Here is a 17,779-nt window from a genome sequence, read left to right as displayed (position 1 = left end):
CACGTACGCCTCCACGTGGGGCGAGGCGGGTACCAGGAGGCAACGGACACCGTGTTTCCTGGTCAGGGCGGGAAGAGGGCCCCGGGCGCTAGTGATGGTAGCGGAGGTAGTGGGTGGGCGAGATGAGGAGGCGGCAGGCGAGGGGGAGCCTGCCGCCGCCCGGGCATACGTCCTGGGGGCCGGGGGAGGGACGGTCGCAGAGCTGGTGGAGGGAACAGCTGGGAGGGGTGCCACAATCGATGATGAGGCCACAGTGGTGGGGGCAGCCTCTGCCATGGAGGGCCCAGCGGCTTTAGCGGGGCCCTTTCCTTTCGGCCCGCCCCGACCTTTCCGTCGAACTGGGGGGGGGTTCCTAGAATCTAATGGGGCAAAAACCAAAGCAGCAGTAGTAATTGCCCCGGTGCCTCCCACTGCCGAGGCCCCAGCGGGGGCGGGGGCAGGGGTTCTAACAATGGAGGCGGTGGGAAAATCTTGAGGGGTGGGCAGGGGGGTAGATGGGGAAGGGACAACCAATTTCATTGGAGGGGCCTTGCGTCTCTCCATCTCTGCCATTGTAAGCAGGGAGAGACAGGGAGACACCGGAAGAAGGGGGGGGGGCAAAAATCGGGGTCCGGTAGTAGGGGTAAACTATGGGATAAACAATCCGGGGGGTGGGGGTGGAGGGAGGGCGACCCACCACACTTGTCCAAAGAGTCTCGTTTGGTTGGTTGTTATGTCCGGTCCGAAAGGCAAAGTCCAAAGCAAACAGCTGGATCCGAAGGCAGATGGCAGATCGCCAGCAGGGACGAGGCAGCGGGGGCCGTGATAGTCGTAGTAGTGGTGGGGGGGTTGGGGGCACCGGTGGATCTGGGGGTAGCTCCCTGCTACACCCCTGTGCCGCCACAGACGCAGCTGGAACGCAGTCAACTCCCCCCCCCGAGGGTATAATTCAAAGGAAATCCCTCAGTCTTACGGCTTCTCTCCACGATGATTTATAACTGCTCGGGCGAGTTCTCCGGCCTCTGGCATCTGTTGCAGCTGTTGGCTCTGTCCCAAGGCTCTCGGCAGCTAGGAATGTTGTAATGATAAGAAAAAAGTCCAGGCAAAAAACAAAACGGCTGGGTCTGGGGGCGTCCACTCCCCTCTCTGGACAGCGGGTCGGCAGTCCTCCCCCCCTCTTCTGGGGGTTTCAATTAAGCAAAAAGCAAAGTCCAAAAGCAGGCGTCTGGGGGGGGGTGCTGGCAACCGGCCAGCACACTGACGCAGCTCAGAAAAGCGGGAGAAAACGAAACCAAAAAAACAAAGCGTCCGGCCCAAACGCGGGGGGGGAAACTAAGCGAAAGGAAAAGTGTGAAAAATCCGGGCCAGGGGGCTTCAGGAAAGAAAGGAAAGCAGATAGCTCAGGAGCGAACGAAGAAACGATTCCGTCTCCTAACAGGGAAGGTTCCAGAACCATTAGGAACCTTCTGGAAACAATTAAGACAGACAGGCTGATTAGAACACCTGCAGCCAATCAAGAAGCTGCTAGAATCAATTAAGGCAGGCTAATCAGAGCACCTGGGTTTAAGAAGGAGCTCACTTCAGTTTGTGGCATGTGTGAGGAGCTGGGAGCAAGAGGTGCTAGGAGCTGAGAACGCGGACTGTTGGAGGACTGAGGAGTACAAGCATTATCAGACACCAGGAGGAAGGTCCTATGGTGAGAATAAAGAAGGTGTTGGGAAGAGGCCATGGGGAAGTAGCCCAGGGAGTTATGGCTGTCGCACAGCTGTTCCAGGAGGCACTCTAGACAGCTGCAATTCACAGGGCCCTGGGCTGGAACACAGAGTAGAGGGTGGGCCCGAGTTCCTCCCAACTCCTGTCAGACACAGGAGGAGTTGACCTGGATTGTGGGTTCATGAAAATGGCCAAACTGAGGGCTGCCGTGAATCTCTGAGGTGAGCAAATCCGTCAATAAGCACAAGACCCACCAAGGTAGAGGAGGAACTTTGTCACGTGTGTGTATATATATATATATATATATATATATATATATATCTCCTTGCTAACAGCAGCAGCTTCTGGAGTCAGGGAAGGAATGTTGATCACTTGCTCCCTGGGCTACTTCCCCATGGCCTCTTCCCAACACCTTCTTTATTCTCACCATAGGATCTTCCTCCTGGTATCTGATAATGCTTGTACTCCTCAGTCCTCCAACAGTCCTCATTCTCACTCTCAGCTCCTAGCACCTCTTGCTTCCAGCTCCTCACACACGCCACAAACTGAAGTGAGCTCCCTTCTTAAACCCAGGTGCCCTGATCAACATTCTTGATCTCCTTGCTAACAGCAGCAGCTTCTGGAGTCAGGGAAGGAATGTTGATCACAGCCACAAGTATGTTTAAGTTTTACTGTGGCCCGAACATCATCAATCACTTCTTCTGTGACCTCCCTCTGCTCCTCAAGCTCTTGTGCTCCGACACCACCCTCAATGAGCTCCTGCTCTACACCTATGACAGTTCCATGGAAATCATCTCTGTCATTTTTATCCTCATCTCCTACATTTTCATTGTCATCTCTGTCCTGAGGATCCGCTCCGCGGCAGCCAGACGCAAAACCTTCTCCACCTGTGCCTCCCACCTGACATCTGTCATCATCTATGAGGGGACTTTGCTGTTCATCTACTCCCGCCCCAGCTCCTGGTATTCACCCAATTCAGACAAATACTTCTGTGTTCTACACCATAATGATCCCCATGCTGAACCCCCGATCTACAGTCTGAGGAACAAGGATGTGAAAAATGCTCTGAGAACAGCCATAAACACCAGAGACCTTGCTCAGTGAATTTCTTGGTTAACCTGGTAAAGAATAATAAGTGAGGAAGTGCAGCACAAGAAGGGGGGAGGGATAGCTCAGTGGTTTGAGCATTTGCCTGCTAAACCCAGGGTTGTGAGTTCAATCCTTGGGGGAGCCATTTAGGGATCTGGGGCAAAAATTGGGGATTGGTCCTGCTTTGAGCAGGGGGTTGGACTAGATGACCTCCTGAGGTCCCTTCCCACTCTGATATTCTATGATTCCAAGGGGACTAGCTAAGCCAATGAGATATAATGTCCAATAGCAATAGACATAACTGATGTAAGGGATAATGGGACATGCATGTGTTTTGTTTTTGGGTATTAAATTTGGCCTGATGTGTATTTATTTAAAGATTTAGGGTCACAGAATCACAGATTCTTTTGGGGTGGAAAGGAATCATTTAATCCATCTCTCCCTGATTCATGGAGAGCAGATGGTTTACTGGACAGGGACTCAACAGAGCTAGGTTCATTCTTCTTCTCGGCCACAAACTGAACAAGTCACTTAAACTGCCCTGTAGGTCAGTACACCCTTTACAGTGCTATCAAGTCAAAGAAGTCTCTCTGCTCCCTCTGGTGTTTTGTAGTCTGCTCTGCAGAATTAAAGCAATGAGTTAATTGCTGAGCAATGGGGGCGGGGGATCAAGAGTAAGGATTTTAAGGAAGACAGTTTTGGGGAAAGGAAATGGCTCAAGGTTTTGAGGCTGACACATGGTGCCTTTCCCCTTTACATCACCAGTTCCAGCCCGAACAACAGTGTCAAAGCCATGTCTACCCAGCTAATTTTAGCATGCTCATGCAAGCCCTACTCACACAAATCTGTTGACCTGGGCTGGGACACTTGCTCCCAAATGCAGTGTAGACATATTAAAGACTGAATTAGTCTAAATGAAAAGGCCTGCTTGATATAATTCAAGGACTATTTTAAGATCTTGCCTGTAAAAAAAAGAAGTGTAGGACCATAAATCAATGAACCAAAATTGGTGTGATGAAAATTAGGCGTCATTGATGGACAAAACAATGAGAGAATGGGCTATTCTGCCCATCATCCCCTTTGAAGTCCGCAGAAAGAGACTTTGGGCAGAGGCAAAGAAAAGGGGAACACTGGCTGGCTGAAAGACAAGAGAGGGGAAGGAGTGAGCTACACCATCATGGTTGCAACCACAACCATTTTCTTCATCCTAATCCTAAAAGACGTCTTAAACAGATTAGGTCACCAATTTGTACAGGTGAACACAGACCCAAACCCTTGGATCTTAAGAAAAATGAAAAATCAATCAGGTTCTTAAAAGAAGAATTTCAATTAAAGAAAAGGTAAAAGAATCACCTCTGTAAAATCGGGATGGAAAATACTTTACAGGGTATTCAGATTCAAAACAGAGAGGATCCCCCTCTGGGCAAAACCTTAAAGTTACAGAAGAGAGGAATAAACCTCCCTCTTAACACAGGGAAAATTCACATAAAACAAAAGATAAACTAATCTGCCTTGCCTGGCTTACCTATAGTGGTTGCAATATTGGAGACTTGGATTAGGATGGGTTGGAGAAGATGGATTTCTGTCTGGCCTCTCTCAGTCCCAAGAGAGAACAAACACCTAAACAAAGAGCACAAACAAAAGCCTTCCCCTACCCCCAAGATTTGAAAGTATCTTGTTCCCTTATTGGTCCTTTGGTTCAGGTGCCAGCCAGGTTAGCTGAGCTTCTTAACCCTTTACAGGTAATCGGATGTTACCTCTGGCCAGGAGGGATTTTATAGCACTGTATACAGTGCTTCCCTTTATATTTATGATTATCGTCCCACTGCACTAGTCTCCAGCAACCCACCTCACTCCAGTGACCAGTCAGCTGGGCGATGTTTTAAATGTAAGGTGTCTGCTACTACAGATCATTTGGGGAAGTCATAGAATCATAGAATATCAGGGTTGGAAGGGACCTCAGGAGGTCATCTAGTCCAACCCCCTGCTCAAAGCAGGACTAATCCTCAACTAAATCATCCCAGCCAGGGCTTTGTCAAGCCTGACCTTAAAAACTTCTAAGGAAGGAGATTCCACCACCTCCCTAGGTAACGCATTCCAGTATTTCACCACCCTCCTAGTGAAAAAGTTTTTCCTAATATCCAACCTAAACCTCCCTCACTGCAACTTGAGACCATTACTCCTTGTTCTAACCAATTTATTTGAGCATAAGCTTCCGGTGAAGTGAGCTGTAGCTCACGAAAGCTTATGCTCAAATAAATTGGTTAGTCTCTAAGGTGCCACAAGTACTTCTTTTCTTTTTGTGAATACAGACTAACACGGCTGTTACTCTGAAATCTGACTCCTTGTTCTGTCATCTGCTACCACTGAGAACAGTCTAGATCCATCCCCTTTGGAACCCCCTTTCAGGTAGTTGAAAGCAGCTATCAAATCCTCCCTCATTCTTCTCTTCTGCAGACTAAACAATCCTAGTTCCCTCAGTCTCTCCTCATAAGTCATGTGTTCCAGTCCCCTAATCATTTTTGTTGCCCTCCGCTGGACGTTTTCCAATTTTTCCACATCCTTCTTGTAGTGTGGGGCCCAAAACTGGACACAGTGCTCCAGATGAGGCCTCACCAGTGTTGAATAGAGGGGAACGATCACGTCCCTCGATCTGCTGGCAATGCCCCTACTTATACATCCCAAAATGCCATTGGCCGTCTTGGCAACAAGGGCACACTGTTGACTCATATCCAGCTTCTCGTCCACTGTAATCCCTAGGTCCTTTTCTGCAGAACTGCTGCCGAGCCATTCGGTCCCTAGTCTGTAGCGGTGCATGGGATTCTTCCTTCCTAAGTGCAGGACTCTGCACTTGTCCTTGTTGAACCTCATCAGATTTCTTTTGGCCCAGCCCTCTAATTTGTATAGGGTCCTCTGTATCCTATCCCTACCCTCCAGCGTATCTACCTCTCCTCCCCATTTAGTGTCATCTGCAAACTTGCTGAGGGTGCAATCCACACCATCCTCCAGATCATTTATGAAGATATTGAACAAAACCGGCCCTAGGACCGACCCTTGGGGCACTCCACTTGATACCGGCTGACAACTAGACATGGAGCCATTGATCACTTACCCATTGAGCCCGACAATCTAGCCAGCTTTCTGTCCACCTTATAGTCCATTCATCCAGCCCATACTTCTTTAACTTGCTGGCAAGAATACTGTGGGAGACCGTGTCAAAAGCTTTGCTAAAGTCAAGGAACAACATGTCCACCGCTTTCCCCTCATCCACAGAGCCAGTTATCTCGTCATAGAAGGCAATTAGATTAGTCAGGCATGACTTGCCCTTGGTGAATCCATGCTGACTGTTCCTGATCACTTTCCTCTCCTCTAAGTGCTTCAGAATTGATTCCTTGAGGACCTGCTCCATGATTTTTCCTTCCACACTGGCGAAAAAAGGTAAACCTCTCAATAACCCTCGCACGTGTGCAGCAACAGCAAATCAGGAAGCTGTGCACTAGCTTCGCCCCAATGTTCTCAGTCACCCCAGGACGGACCAAACAGGCATACCACTCCATTAGCACAGGTAATGCTTGCCAAATTAAAGCTCAACCTTACCAGGTGGCTCCTCAAGTCAAAACTGCTATAAAACAAAAAATCCAAAACATGCTATAAATGGGGGTAATCCAACCCTCTAAAAGTGCCTGGGCATCTTCAGTGGTTCTAGTTCCCAAACCAAATGGGAAAATACGCTTTTGTGTAAACTACTGTAAGCTAAATGCTGTAACTCGCCCAGACAACTATCCAATGCCACGCACAAATAAGCTATTAAAAAAACTAAAATGTGCCCAGTTCATCTCTACCTTAGACTTAACCAAGGGGTACTGGCAAGTACAGCTAAATAAATCTGCCAAGAAAAGGTCAGCCTTCATCACCCATGTAGGGCTGCATAAATTTAATGTGCTCCCTGTTTTCCCCTAAAGCTCCAGGAAGAAATCACAGCCAGTGTGGAACAGGCTGTCCAGCACCATCTGTGACTTGGAGGAGCGTGTCATAAACATACAGCTAAGGGTAGCATAAAATCGCTCCTTTACTTGTAAGGGGTTAAGAAGCTCAAATAACCTGGTTGGCACCTGACCAAAAGGACCAATCTTTCAAATCGGTGGGGGGAGGTTTTGTTTGAGCTCTCTTTGTCCTCTCGGGACAAAGAGAAAGACCAAGCAGGTAACCCAGCTTCTACTAAAATAATACATCTAAAATTACAAAAATTGTAAGTAATAGCAAGAAAAAGCATTACATTATCTTTTGTTTTAGCTTGTGAATTTTCCCTATGCTAAGAGGGAGGGTTATTCCTGTTTTGTAACTTTAAAGTTAAGCCTAGAGGGAAATTCTCTGTGTTTTAAATCTTTTTATTACCCTGTAAAATTACCTTCCATCCTGATTTTACAGAGGTGCTTCTTTTACTTTTTTCTTTATAATAAAGTTCTTCTTTTAAGAACCTGATTTGTTTTTAGTGTCCTAAAAGCCCAAGGGTTTGGTCTGTGCTCACTTGGTTAACCTATTGGTTAGCATATTATTCTCAAGCCTCCCCAGGAAAGGGGGTGAAGGAGCTTGGAGGGATATTTTGGGGAAACAGGGACTCCAAGTGGTCCTTTTCCTAAATCTTGTCTAAATCACTTGGTGGTGGCAGCATACCGTCCAAGGACAAGAAAAGGATTTGTGCCTTGGGGAAGGTTTTAACTTAAGCTGGAACTTCTAAGCTTAGGGGGTCTTTCATGCGGGTCCCCACATCTGTACCCCAGAGTTCAGAGTGGCGAGGAAACCCTGACATAGCCTGAAACTCCTGCGTAACAAAGGACAGACAACTTTTCCCAGAGATTCCTTGTGATATAGCTTGTGAGCTGGGATGCAAAAGCTTTTATCACTGGAAAGGATAAATTCCCAGCTTCATCACAGGGCTAATAGGTACACATTTCTAACTGGATCTTAGAGCTGTCTTTAGTTTTGGTCTAAATGTTACTAGCTCTGAAATTCAGAAAAGTGTAATTAAGAGATGATGGGAAGAAGGTAGAGGGAATTTCCCATTGGACTACTATGTAGTAGATTGGCTTGGGACTCAGGGGAGACCTGTAAGCTTTGGTCAAGTCACTACACCTCTCTGCACTTCAGTTTCTCCTTTGTAAAATGCTTTGAGATTTAGTGATGAAACATGCTATGCAAGAGCTAGGTATTGCTATTATTTTAGGGAACGGCAAGAAACATTTTGTAACTGGTGATTCCAAACAAACAAACAAACAAACACACACACACAAACAAAACAAATGTCTATATGAAAAGTGTTCAGAGGTTTAGAACATTAGGATCAGCTTAGGGTGTAACTAGCTTTGAAGGAATATGTGATTTGATGACTCAGGAGCAATTCCTGAATATGTCCAAAGAGGATATAAAACAGTGTTTATGGGATAAGAAAATGGACTCAGCAGAAAGTCTTGCTTCTTATGCTGATCAATACGAGCAGGCGGGGCAAACCGGAACAAAATGGGTGGAGGGAGGAGAGAGAAACAACCTTGGTCGCAGTTGGAGCGGATACCAGAAGGGACACCCTCAGACCACACCCTACTACTGGGGGCAGCCCAAGGCCCCAACTACACACCAAGGAACACCCACCACACCATTCTCCAGCAACCCATCTCACCCCAGTGACCCGTCAGCTGGACAATGTTTTAAATGTAACGAGCATTACATTAGCTATCTACCAGTCATCTGGTAAAGAGGACAATTTATGCAGTAGGTTACATACCACAGTTAGCAGTTCTGCAATTTCATATTTGAGTTCCTTCAGAATTCTTGGGTGAATACCATGTGGTCCTGGTGACTTATTACTGTTTAATTAATCAATTTTTTCCAAAATCGCCTCTGGTGATACCTCAATTTGAGAGATTTTCTCAGATCTGCCACCTAAAAAGACTGGCTCAGGTGTGGGAATTTCCCTCACATCCTCCGTGGTGAAGATCAATGCAAATAAGCTTGTCTATAATGGCCTTGTCTTCCTTGAGTGCTCCTTTAGCACTCCAATCATTCAGTGGCTCCACTGATTGTTTGGCAAGTTTCCTGCTTCTGATGAACTTTAAAAAAAAAAAAGCTGTTATTTTCTGTGTCTTTTGCTTGTTGCTCTTCAAATTCTTTTTTTTTTTTTTTTGGCCTGCCTAATTATACTGTTACACTTAACTTGCCAGCATTTATGTTGCTTCCTATTTTCCTCAGTAGGATATGACTTCCAATTTTTAAAAGATGTCTTTTTGTCTCTCACTGCTTCTTTTACTCTGTTGTTTAGCCATGGTAGCATATTTTTGGTCATCTTACCTTTTTTGGGGGTTGGTCGGCTGGGCGGGGTCTTATACATATAGTTTGAGTCTCTATTATAGTGGTTTTAAAATGTTTCCATTAAGCTTTCACTCATTTCACTTTTGTGACTGTTCCTTTTAATTTCCAGTCAATTTGCTAAAGCGAGCCATCTTAGAGCAAGGTGGGGTTGTTATCGGGGGTTCTCAGAACCCACAGCAATGGTAACTTCACTGTTTCACTCCAGGTGGTGTCAGGAATAAATCAATGGGAACACAGCAATTCAGTCTGATAAGAGATAGAGCACGCTTACCTGCATTTATCTAAAACTGCAGTTTATTAGATTTAAGCACACACTGACATAAGCAATAGGGTTAGCACATCCCAAATATTTATCTAAAATCTGGAACAATGCTTTCAAATTAACCCTATACTATGTGTTCTATTTTATTAATTCATGGTGGCTGAATGCACATAACATGGTTTCAATAAGCTTAACCACATTCTGGGGTACACACACCCCTGAAATCCAGGGCAACAGGGTGAGTTGTGCCTCTTTGTTTTTACAGAGCAGCCTGTTTTTGTCTCTCGATGGTTTTGGTTCTTGTGTGTTAAGGTTCTGGATTTTAAATTACCCTCTATGGTAAGCAATGTATTTGATGGAGTGAGTTTGTCAGGTTTGAGACAAGAGTTGTTTGCAAAGAACAGGGGAGCCTTTTGCAAAGGGGCTTTTGTGTAACAAATGCCTTCTGGTGCAACTCACTAGAATTCACCAAAATTTGGGATTTCCAGCTCATTGGAATTTCCTTCAACGAATTCCCATATAACTCTACTACTTGCATCATTTAATTTTAAATGAAACCACATGAGTGCAATTAATGTGTCGCTAAGAAAAATATCAACATATTTGGTAATTGCTTTTTCTGTGCAAACATTGCCCCTTGTGGTGTGAGATACTTCAGGGCTCAGATCCCAAAATCACATATAAACTTCCGTGTGATACAACTCTGGAATCTCTCTGCTACTCGGCTCTTTGAGCTAATTGCAGGATGTGGGGGAGCTGATAGAAACTGACTCAATCCCAGCTCATCTCCAGCTAGTCAGTACGGCAAAGGCTCCCATTTCAGAGGGAAATAGAAGACAAAGAGGATCATTGGCCAATCCCATCTTTAGGCATCAGAGCAGAGGCAGCTGGGCCACTGCCTGTCTCAAAATAAGCAGTAGATAGAAGAAACCAAAGTAGCCAGTGGACTTTGTTTTTTACTGCCTTGTGCAGCTTGATTCATGAAACAAGAGGTCAGGTTCTATGGTGATGGGCATGGAGTAAAAACCTAGATTGAAGAAAGCAAATTGAATACTCATGAATAAGGAATAATATGACCAAAAATTATGGTAGACCTCTCTTGGTGCTTTTAATTTGAGAAAATAATCTCATTGAGGATTTGTCCCTTTTTAACAATTTCTAATATTCTTCTTGGTGCCCTCAGGATCAGACCTTTTCCATTTACAAACCTAACAAAGCTCAGCCAAGTCTCTAGAAAGCCAGTTCAGTCCTGGCCAGTGTTCCCTCTAATTTTTCCCATGCATACCATACTGGTGCACATAACAAAATGTATGTGGTGGGGGTGGGACTGAGGGTTTTGGAGTGTGGGAAGGGGACTCAGGGCTGGGGCAGAGGATTGGTGTGTGTGTGCGGGGTGAGGGCTCCAGGATGGGGCCGGAGATGAGGGGCTCAGGGCTGGGGCAGAGAGTTGAGGTGCAGGAGGGTGAGGGCTCTGGCTGGGGGTGCAGGCTCTGGGGTGGGGCCAAGGATGAGGGTTTTGGGGTGCAGGCTGCCCGAGGGCTATGGTGGCATCTCTCCCCCAGCCATGGAAAGTCTGGGGCAGGTCTGTCCTGTGGGAGAGGCTTAATAGGCAGCTGCGTGGCTTAGAGGGAATTTAGGTCCTGGCTGCTTTGTGCACCGTAACCCACTATAAAGACCCCACAGTCAGAGCTCAGCCAGGGAATTCTGTTGCTGAAGTGTAAAGGAGATTAGGGCCTGGTGAGAAATGTTACAGCTATGATGGGTTCGGTCACAGAAACCCCCTTGGGACTGTCGCCTGACATGCTGAGATTACCTCTGAGCCCATTTTCCCTGCCAAAGCTTGGAACTCCAGAACCCTGCCTTGTTGAGCCTGACATGCTAGCCTGCTGCAACACCGATGCAGGTCTGGTCCATGCCCCCAAAGCTGTAGACTTTAACCAAAAACTGCTCAGCATGTCACCTATCTCCAGCACCCAGACACCCAGTTCCCAATGGGATCCAAACCCCAAATAAATCTGTTTTACTCTGTATAAACCTTATATAGGGTAAACTCATAAATTGTCCACCCTCTATAACACTGATCAAGAGATATGTGTGACATTATTGACATAAACTGTGACTGTATAGATCATTGTTACAATCAGGGTCCTATGATTGCACCAGTTCTTGTACAGAGGATGTCAAGTGGGGTGTCTGTAGAAAGGTTGTAGTTTGCTGGTTATGATTATGCTGTCTGTAGTTGTGTATCATGTTTGTATTTGAAGTTATGAATATCGTCTATGTATTTGTTTGTAAAACACATTTATTTGGGGTTTGAACCCCACTGGGACCTGGGTGTCTGGGTCCTGGAGACTGGAGCATTTCCTAAGCTGTTTTCAGTTAAGCCTGCAGCTTCTGGGGGACGTGGTTCAGACCTGCGTCTGTGTTTACAGCAGGCTAGCGTGTCTGGCTCAACAAGGCAGGGTACTGAAGTCCCAAGTTGGCAAGGAAAACGGGCTAAGAGGTAGTCTCAGCACATCAGGTCTCTCCCAAGAGAGTCTCTGACCCATCACAATATGCACAGCTGTTTGCCCCCCCACCCAGGTACTAATCATTTACTCTGGGCTAATTAATAAACAAAAGTGATTTTATTAAGTATAAAAAGTAGGATTTAAATGGTTTCAAGTAATAACACACAGAACAAAGTAAGTCACCAAGCAAAATAAAGCAAAATCATGCAAGTCTAAGCCTAATACATTAAGAAACTGATACAGGTAATATCTCACCCTCAGAGATGTTCCAATAAGCTTCTTTCACAGACTAGACTCCTTCCTAGTCTGGGCTCAATCCTTTCCCCGGTACAGTCCTTGCTAGTTCCAGGAGACATCTTAGGTGAAAACTAGGGGTTTTCTCATGACTAGCAGTCCCCCCTGTTCTGTTCAACTCCCTTTTATATCTTTGGCACAAGGTGGGAATCTTTTGTCCCTCTGAGTCCCCACCCCTCCCTCTAAATGGAAAAGCACCAGGTTTAAGATGGATTCCAGTATCAGGTGACACATCCCCAGCCTCCATTCTTCCAGGGCCCGCACGCACCCAGAATGTTTGCAAGTAAACAGACCATTTACAACCAATTGTCCTAGTCAATGGGAGCCATCAAGATTCCAAACCACCATTAATGGCCCACACTTTGCATAATCACAATAGGACCTCAGAGTTATACTTCATATTCCTAGTTTCAGATACAAGAATGATACATTCATACAAATAGGATGAACACACTCAGTAGAGTATAAGCTTTGTAATGATACCTTACAAGAGACCTTTTGCATAAAGCATATTCCAGGTACATTATGTTCACACTCAAAAGCATATTTCCATAAAACATTATGGAGTGCAACATCACAACAGCAATAACAGCTTTAATGGGAGAGGGGTGGGAATGATCATTGGTAAGATGAGCAGAAAGGATCTGAGGGGAGGTAGGGAATGAATGGCTGCTTGAACAGACTCCATCTTGTGATTGTGACATACAATCATAGAAATGTAGGGCTGGAAGGCACCTTGAAAGGTCATCTAGTCTAGTCCCCTGATCTAAGGCAGGACCAAGTAAACCTAGACCATCCCTGACAAGTGTTTGTGTTGAACCTGTTCGTAAACACCTCCAGTGATCTCAATTCCACAGTCTCCCTTGGTAACCTGGTCCAGAGCTTAAATTTCCCTATAGTTAGAAAGCCTTTCCTAATATCTAACCTATATTTCCCTTGCTACAGATTAAGCCTTCCATGGATATGGAGGTAGACCTTCTGCGGACCTGGAGAACAATTAATCACCGTCCTCTCTATAATAGTCTTTAACATATTTGAAGACTGTTTTCAGGTCCCTTCATTAGTTTCCTTTTCACATGATTAATCATGCCCAGAAACTGTCTGGGGCTGGGAGTATTAATATTTTAGTGCTATTTTCAGGTACCGTCTGGCCACCAGAACTGAGCTTCTTCCTCAGGTACAGACAGACAGACTTACAGATTGTATTGTCCAGGGATAAAAGTAACATGTCATTCCTTTGGATGACTGCAATTCCAAGGTGAAGGTCTGTCTCATAGAATCAGGTCACATGGGGGGAGGAGGGGGCCTCCTGCATTTATGAGGGCTTTTCCCTACATCTTTCTTCTTCACCTCTCCTTTTAACTGATCTTGAACCTCTGCACCACTGGGGCTCTGACCAGCTCTCCAGATTTCTGCCTCTAGCCTGGTGCTTTGGCTGTTAAAGAATGTTTCCTAATGCTAGACAAGTCCTTTCATGCCTTATTCCAAGTCATTGTCTCTTCCTCTTATCCATTTCTGTGCCCCCTGAATAATCCCTTTGCCTTTACTCCTATAATTCCATTTAGTTGATTTCTGCAGAGAATGAGATCATGGCCTCTGGACTCCTTTTTTTAAAATAGGCAGTAAAACTCCACATTCAGAGGACCCAATATAAAGTGCTATACATCAGGTGTATCTATCTGTCAAGGGTTTTAAACAGCCAGCCATCACCCTAGTAACTGAGCACCTTCCACTCAGAAACAATAGCAATAGCCAAGTACTTAGGAGACTTTATGGAGTCTCTTTTTGGGGTCAAATTTTTGCCAGAGGGAGGGGGGGTTTCTGTTTTGTTGTTTGTTTGTTTTAAAGATCTCATTAATTGCCACTCTTCCTTTCCTCCCTGAAGTCAATGGTGTAAGTTACACAAGCGTAAAACTGGTGTAAGTGAGCGGAGCATCAGGCCATGTGTATCTATGATTCTGATATTTCTGTGTGATGGTTTCAATTATCACCCCTTTTTTCTGTGACCCTGTCTCTCTCTCTCTCTCCTCCCAACAGGTGTCCTGTGTGACAATTATGTCTAAGGTAAATGGAAGCACGGTGACTGAGTTCATCCTTCTAGGATTTTCAGATCATCCAGAGCTGCAGGTCCCTCTCTTCATGGTGTTCCTGGTCATTTATCTTATTACCCTGGTGGGGAATCTTGGGATGATCATGTTAATCAGGGTTGACTCCTGCCTCCACACCCCTATGTACTTCTTCCTCTGCAACTTGTCCTTCATAGATATTTGCAGTTCCTCCTCCATCACCTCCAAGATGCTGTCGGACCTCTTAGCAGAAAGGAAAGGCATTTCTTTTGCTGGGTGTGCCACACAGGCTTACTTTTACAATGTATTTGGCACCACACAGGGTTTCCTCCTGGCCATGATGGCATAGATCCACTGCTCTGTATGCCCATTATGTCCCAGAGCTACTAGCTGGGAACAGCCTCTCTGTCATACCGGGCTGGGACCATCAACTCTGTGATACACACAGGAAGCATTTTAGACTGTCCTTCTGCAGTTCCAACATCACTGACCACTTTTGCGGTGACATCTCTCCAGTACTAGCACTCTTCTGCTTAGACACCCATGTCAGTGAGATGCTGCTCTTTGTACTTGTTGGCTTCATTGTGATAAGCACCTTCCTGACCATCCTCATCTCCTATATGTACATCCTGTCCTCTGTCCTGAGGATCTGCTCTACTGAGGGCAAGCCCAAAGCCTTCCCCATCTATGCCACCCACCTGATGGCCGTCACCATGTTCTATGGGACACTGTCCTTCATGTATTTACAGCTCTAGCCACCCTCTGGACCAAGACAAAGTGTTCTCTGAGTTTTATGGTGTAGTGGTCCTCATGCTGAGCCCCCCTGAACTACAACTTCATGAACAAAAGGTGAAAGACGCCCTAGAGAAAGTGATGGAAATTAAAAACACTGATTTGTGGACATGATATTATGCTGCCACATCACATCTGGACATTAGATTAATAAACCAATACATCTATCTTTTTAGATGTCTGTGCCATACCCAACAGTGCCCTGCTATCAATAGAAAGGGATGCAATTTTGGAAAGAAAGCAAAGGTTAACATTTTTTGTTCATGTTATGCCTGCAGAATCTAGTCTAAATGATGATGCTATGCAATAATGAACAGATAATAATAATAACTAGCTCTTGTATAGCACTTTACATCAGTAGATCTCAAAGCGCTTCCCAATCTTTAATGCATTCATCCTAACAACAGCCCTGTAATTTATTGCTATCATCCCCATTTCACAAAAGTGGAAACCGAGACTCAGAGTGGTTACACAACTGGCTCAAGGTCACTCAGGAAGTCTATTTCAGAGCAGGAGATTGAACCTAGGTCTCTCAAATCCTAGACCCTGATGCTGCATTGCAATGGATGGGATACCAGATCAGATTAAATTGCAGTCCAACCTCTTCCCACAGAATACTGAACCCTAGCCCTGGGGTGGAGAGGTCCACTTCTGCTTCATGAGTGAAACCATAGCTCCCTTTTGAAATTCAATAATGCCAGGCATGTTTTGAATTGGCCCCAGGTGTTGAGGCTTCCCAGTTCATTTTCCTGAATGAAATGGCCAAATTTAGGTGAGAGATGGGAGCTCAAGGGAATGCAAAAGGGGAGAGACGTTAAGGGGGAGGATAACACAAGGGAATGAGCGACTTTAAATTGTCTCATTGCCCAAAGTCACCCAGGAAGCCTATCGCAAAACAGAGGATTGAAATGGCATTTCCCAACTCTTATACCCCATAACCATCATTGCGTTTTAGTCTCCTGCCATTTCCATGTAGATACAATACTGGAATTACTATATCATATTGATAAATTATTATTTAGATTATTGATACTTAATACATATGCCTTGGAAACAGTATCGCCTACAGGTTAGTGCTTGGGACTAGAACTCTGGAGACCTGGTTTCTAGTCCTTTTTCTGGGCTTCTCCTTTTTGTGCCTCAGTTTCCCCATCTGTGAAATGGGTGTAATGATACTGACCTCCTTTGGAAAGCACTTTGAGATCTACTGACGAAACAGGCCTCATCTCATGAGCTGCTTTGGAGTTGTAGCTATGATCCTCTGGGTGTAAGAAGGGAAGTGACACAAGAGCTAGGCATTATTATTATTACTCAAGCTCAGTGTTTTCAATAGAAAATTGGACCCTGGGCCAGAAGCTGCATCTAAAGACAGCTATGCTCATGGTGGTGGTGGGGGGGGGGGCGGGATGGGAGAAGGCAGAAGGGGTCCCAGACATTCAGGGTCCTGAAATAAGGGAACATAAGAACGGCCACACTGGGTCAGACTGATTGTCCATTTAGCCCAGGATCCTGTCTTTTGACAGTGGTCAGTGCCAGATGCTTCAAAGAGAATGAACAGAACAGGGCAATCATTAAGTGATCCATCCCCTGTCATCCAGTCCCAGGATCTGGCAAACAGAGGATTAAAGACACCCAGAGCATGGGATTGCACTGCTGACCATTGTGGCTAATATCCACTGATGGACCTACCCTCCATGAACTTATTTAATTCTTTTTTTAATCCAGTTACAGTTTTGACCTTCACAGCATCCCCTGGCAAAGAGTTCCACAGGTTGACTGTGTGCTGTGTGAAGAAATGCTTCCTTTTGTTTGTTTTAAACCTGCTGCCTATTAATTTCACTGGGTGACCGCTGGTTCTTGTGCTATGTGTGTATATAACACGTCCTTATTCACTTTCTCCACGTCGGTCATGATTTCACAGACCTCTATCATGTCCCCCCTTAGTCGCCTCTTTTCCAAGCTGAACAGACCCAGTCTTTTTAACCTCTCCTCATATGGCAGCTGTTCCAGACCCTCAATCACTTTTGTTGCCCTTCTCTGCACCTTTTCCAATGCTAATGTATCTTTTTTGAGATGGGGCGACCAGAACTGCACGCAGCATTCGAGGTGTGAGTACACCATGGATTTATATAGCGGCAATATGATATTGTCTGTTTTATTATCTATCCCTTTCCTAATGCTTCCAAACATTCTGTTGCCTTTTTTGACTGCTGCAGCACATTGAGCAGCTATTTTCCATGACGATGCCAAGAAAGAAAAGTGTTATAATAAATAAAATCAGAGCTGCTTTCACAGGACGTTTATACCCCATTTCTCTGATTTTTTTAACTTCCCCTTTCAATATGAACTACTTTTCCTAGTGGAAGGACACATAACGGAAATCTCCCCAGCACTAGTAGATGGTGACATATAACCGCAATAAATCACTGCCTGTTGTGCATTAACAGTATAAGAACCCACGCAGAGGGAGTCAGCTATTGGATCACTTGGTGCATGGCTGGAGTATAGGGGCATTGGAACATTTTTTATAGTGAGAGTGCTGAAAGCCAGTGAACAAAAATGTAAACACTGTATGTGATGGAAAACGTGTATTTGGTTGTTATTACTACTTTAAGCCAGGGGGTGCTGCTGCATCTCCAGCACCCCTAGTTCCAGCACCCCTGCTGGAGGAACGTGGTCTAACCTTCTTAGGCCTTCTTTGCACAAGTGGC

At 45.4% G+C, this 17,779-nt stretch overlaps 1 pseudogene; it reads left to right on the top strand.

The window, feature by feature from the left end:
• The first annotated feature begins 2,349 nt into the window (after window positions 1-2,349).
• On the top strand, window positions 2,350-15,182 carry LOC141989706 (olfactory receptor 5AP2-like; annotated as a pseudogene).
• The last annotated feature ends 2,597 nt before the right edge of the window (window positions 15,183-17,779 follow it).

Source organism: Natator depressus, chromosome 6, assembly GCF_965152275.1.
Source record: "Natator depressus isolate rNatDep1 chromosome 6, rNatDep2.hap1, whole genome shotgun sequence".
Classification (NCBI taxonomy): domain Eukaryota; kingdom Metazoa; phylum Chordata; order Testudines; family Cheloniidae; genus Natator; species Natator depressus.
This window is presented reverse-complemented; position numbering and strand designations above follow the sequence as displayed.